Source organism: Pongo pygmaeus, chromosome 6 (assembly GCF_028885625.2).
Source record: "Pongo pygmaeus isolate AG05252 chromosome 6, NHGRI_mPonPyg2-v2.0_pri, whole genome shotgun sequence".
NCBI classification, from domain to species: domain Eukaryota; kingdom Metazoa; phylum Chordata; class Mammalia; order Primates; family Hominidae; genus Pongo; species Pongo pygmaeus.
In genome coordinates, this window is record NC_072379.2 from 74,582,991 (window position 1) to 74,588,047 (window position 5,057).

Sequence of the window (5,057 nt, forward strand, 5' to 3'; positions counted from 1 at the left end):
CCCCTGGCGTGCGCGTGACGCATGCGCCCTTCTTCCTCCTGCTTGAGCCTAGAGGCGTCGATCGTGTGAAATTGTGCGCTCTTCAGGTTTCATTACCTTCGTGTCCCCCAGACTTCAAAGTAGAGTGTCCACTCTAGCCACGAATTACCTAGGAACAGTCGCTCCTCCTTTTCCCATGTCAGACCATTTCCTTTTGCAAAGGGGATAAATGTGCACCATCTGCCTCAGCTTTCAGCTGAGCAGCCTCCTCGCTCACGCAATGCGAGTTGTCGCTGACACTCTGGTCCCTAGGAATGGAATACACTGGTCTGTACACACGCCGCTGACAGCAGCAAAGCTACTTCTATTTTAATTTGGAAACTTGCCAACTAGAAGGAAACAGCAAGCGGCAAGGCTGTAGTTTTTGTTTTTGTTCGGTTTCGTTTTGCTTTGCCCACGCTGCCCCTCCCCACCCCTTAACTCTGGTGCTAGTTACAGGTGTGTGAGATCCCGTCCGGGATTCCAGTACTTAAGCTCTTCGCTGTGGGTTGGGGCTGCCCTCCCCCAACGTCTAGGTCATTTCACTTAGAAGATAAGAACAACGACAAAGAGTCATTTTGAGGGATCAATGAGATGCCGGTAATAATATTAAGGGCACTCTAGTCTCATTGCCTGCGGAGAGTTTAACGTTTAATGAATGGTAGGCATTGTTAGTCACAGGAGCAAGGAAGTGAGAGTCATATATTTCTCTCTTCTAACAGGAATTGGGAAATGAAGCTATGTAAAAGTAGGAAATACAAGTCAGAACAATATACAATTTAATGTTTAAAAGGATTACTGTAGATCCATATGTGAGATAATGAGCTTTCTCATACAATGTTGTCGGAGATAAAACTCCTAAGTTTTCTGGCAGACAGTCAATATGTATCAAGACTATTAAAATGTTCACATCGTTTGGCCCAGCAATTCCACTCTTTCAGAAGTATCCTAAACCTAATGAGAACTCTAAAAAGATTTGGGTATGAGATGTGTCCATTTGAATAAACTGAATGTCCAACAAGGGACATTGATAAAATCATTATTTTTCAACCCCTTTTATTTAGCCCATATTTTCCACAGGGGAGGGTCAGGGTGTCTTCCATTAACATTGTTAATTTTGAAATTTGAAATTTTGAAATTTCGAAATTAATAGGTTGGTTAAAACAAATCAGAATCATGGGGGATAATTTTTCTCAAAATTATTGACAGTCCACCTGTGGAGATATGATGTTCCCCTTGGAATTACTGAGTTTTTAAAATTATGGAATAGCCATCTACTGAGTTTTTATAAAGCCAGTAAAAACCATCTTATAAGGATGTTATACGCAGAGTGATATAAAATTAAAATCAGGATGCAAAGTATAGGATATGAGGTATTGTAATAGGATATAAAGTATATTCACATATAGATAACATATAGATATAAATGTATATTACATATCTGCCTTGAAATGGAAAGAAATATACAAAATATAAACAATTGCCTGTAGTTTGAGAGCATGGACATTTTTTCTTTATTATTGTTAAATTGGCAAATGGTTCTATTATGTAACATGTATTATTCTTAAGTGAAAAGGTTACTTTTTTCTTTAATTCTTAAGGGAGTATTTAGTATTTTCTCAACCTTATCATTTAACTTAAAACGTGCTGGCCATATAGCACAGTTTCTTATCCAAATTCCTGGAATTCACATAGGAATAAGTCCTCCTAGGAGAATGTTGCTGTAAGAAGCAGTTTAGTAGCAGGGTTGGGAACACAGCCTTAGGAGCCATATGGCCTGAAAATGAGCCCAGCCTGACAGAGATATACAAAATCTCTGTAAGAGTGGGCAAAATACTTAGCCTTCTTTATACCTAAATTTTATTATCTGCAAAATGAAGATAGTAATAATGTCTGTCTCAAAAGGTTATAGATGGAAGCTGATACCTGCAGGGCAATCAGTAAATATTAGATATTATGATTACAAATTTATCATCCATATAACAAGGAAGTACTTTAAAGACAGATATTGAATGTTTGGTGCATGTGTTCCTATGCCCTTATTTTTCATCAAAGCACATTTTGAAAGGAAAATTTTCTGAAAAGCTTCCAATTATTTGATTAACAATGATTTCTTGAGTTCTGAGTTCAGTACTGGTCTAGGTGCTACCAGATATAAAGGCCAGTGATTTTAACAGTCTGGGATAAGTTTGAATAGAAGAACATTCTTTCTTAATGATTTCTGGTTATATTTAGTATGATGCTGAAGCTAAGAGATTTCTCTAGGTTGTACTAAATCTTGAAAACAGCCTTATCTCTCATTTCAATTCTCTTTTATTTCCTTTAATGGTAAATCAGCCAAATCCTAATAGCAGTCAGCCATAACTAAAAATTTTGCAAAAATTACTTTTCTAGAAATTAGCTGTTAAAAATTATAAGCAGATAAGGAACATAATTATTTTGAAGCATATAATTTGTCAAATGTTAATATATAAGTCTCTCTCAGCTCACCCCCTTTCACTGTTATGCTGGTCAGATTATGTTAGAAACCTGATTAGGTTACATTGGAAACCTGGGATTGAAAAGATTGAAGTTTTTCTGGCTGATTTTCAGAGATAGTGCCCCAGATACATAGCAAAACTACCATTAGTAAAACTACCATTTCCCCCTGTGCCACCTGACTTACATTCACAGGCAGTAAACTCCTCACTCTATTGACTCAACTTTGTCATTCCGTTTATTTTAAAAGCAGAGATCTTTATTAAATTCTGCAAATAACTTACTTATCTGAAACTCTTGCTTATGTCTCTGTACTCCTTTTTAGGCAGGATCTTCTATATTTCCTCTTGTCTCATTCATCTTGCTTCACACCTGCATGGAGCTAATCTCTTCCCATGTGTTAAAACTTTCTTTCCCAAATATTCAAATCATCTTTTATAGGGTTTTTGTCATAATTTCTAGTGAGAATAATTTTAGGAGTTCGATAACACTTGGTGAATGAATGAATTTGTTGTGCCAGGCATTGTGTAAAGTAGTTTATATCATCTAATTTTTATAGAAATGCTATGGATTAAGTTCTGTTATTATCCCATATCTTATTTCAAACAATGGAAATAGAGGATCCTAGGTATTATGACTTGCACATGGCCACACAGCTAGCAACTAGAACTCGGATATTTTGACTGCAAAGCCACAACTATTAACCACTGTGGCATGAATATCTGTATTAAATTTGGAAGAGTGAATTCTGTCCTCAACTTTTACTACACAAAGATAAGTGATGACGGTGAGTAAAGTTAACTGGTTGGGGGGGGAAAAGAGGGTATTTTCACTCTTTTTCTAAGTGATCATCACTGCTGCTGAAAAGAGAATTGGGTCCAGAAATCCTTGAGGAGGTGTTCCGAATATAAAATAAGAAAAACACAGAGTCCAATTAGGATTTATGTTATAAAAGACTGTTTCTTTACAACAAACAGAAGCTAGAGAAGGTTTTGTTTTGTTTTTAAAAAAAAAAGGTTTAAAAAAACATCAAAGAAATGAGGATGCAAATTTAAGTAAACTTAAATCCAAAAGATAAGGAGAGCTTCCTAAGAGAGAATAGAATTATAGTTGCTTTAATCACCTACAAAACAGTGGGAGAAGGAGGAATGCACCATAAACAGGGCCGAAGGGAGACCTGCCGAATGACACCCGTGTGTGTGGACCAGGATGATACATTACAATCTCATGTCGTTCCAGTGATAGAATAAGTGTGCACTCACTCTCCAATTCTCTCTCAAAGGTCTTTATTAAGTGCTCAAATGTCATATGTTAAAGGCATGGGGTAGGGCATGATTGCTGAGAGAAATTTCTTTGCAGATTCTAGGCTTTTAACCAGTGTACTGCAGCAGCTCTGTGAAGGCTGGAGGCAGGGTGGCAGGCTGCCCAGAATTCCCCTGAGGCACAGAAAAGACAGGCAAGACTGGAGAGTAAACAGAACAACCTGTGGAGATACTGGAAGCTAGGTGTTTGAGCTAAGAAAGTATTGAACAGTTTGGTGGTATGAGCTAGTAGGTGCACATTAATCTTGAGATTTTGCCAGTGCCAAGAACTCAAGCATATTTGAAAGCAATAGTGAACTGAATCGAAACTTCGACAAAACCCAGAATGTGGGTTTTTGACTCATTGTCGAAAGATTTGATTCAGCCTTCCAAATAATAATTTTGATAGAAAAAATGGCAAGATGTTTTTTGAGGTACATATTATTTACTGTTTTCTTTTATACAATATCTAGTATACAATAAAGATTATGAGACATGAAGGAGCAAGAAAATGTGAGCCATGGTCAAGAGAGAAAATGATTAATAGGGGAAAATACAGAAGTGGCCCAGATTTGGTATTATCTGACAGAGACTTTAAAATCACTTTGATAAATATGTTAAAGCGTCTGTATAAAAAATGGAAAACATGCATGAACAGACAGGGAATTTTAGCAAAAAGATGGGAACTATGTATAAAAAGCAAGTTGAAATATTAGAAATAAACATTAGAAGTAAAAAGTTCACTTTTTAGGATTATCACCAAATTGGACATAACAGAGGGAAAAAACCTGTAAACTTGAGACAGTCAGTAGAAATTATATAAACTGAATATAAAGAGCAAAATCAAGGACAAATGGAAGGGAGCATCTGATATCTATAGGATAATATCAAATCATTTAGCATATATGTACTTGGAATCCAAGGAGCAGAAAGGGGATAGAAGGAATATTGAAAAGATAAAAACTTAGAAATCTCCAAAACTGACTGAATATGTAAATCCATAATTCAAGAAATTCAGTGAATCCTAAAAACAAAACAAAACAAAAAACAAATTTAAAGAACACTAAACCTAGGGAAACAGCAAATAAAAAAAATCCTAAAATTAGTCTTAAGAAAGATGTACATTACATACTGGGAAACAATAATAATATCACTACTAATTTCTGTATCAAAAGTGATGGAGGCCATAGAAAATGGAATAGCATATTTGAAGTGTCTAAGAACATAAAATATATCAATTTAAATTCAATGTCTAGCAAA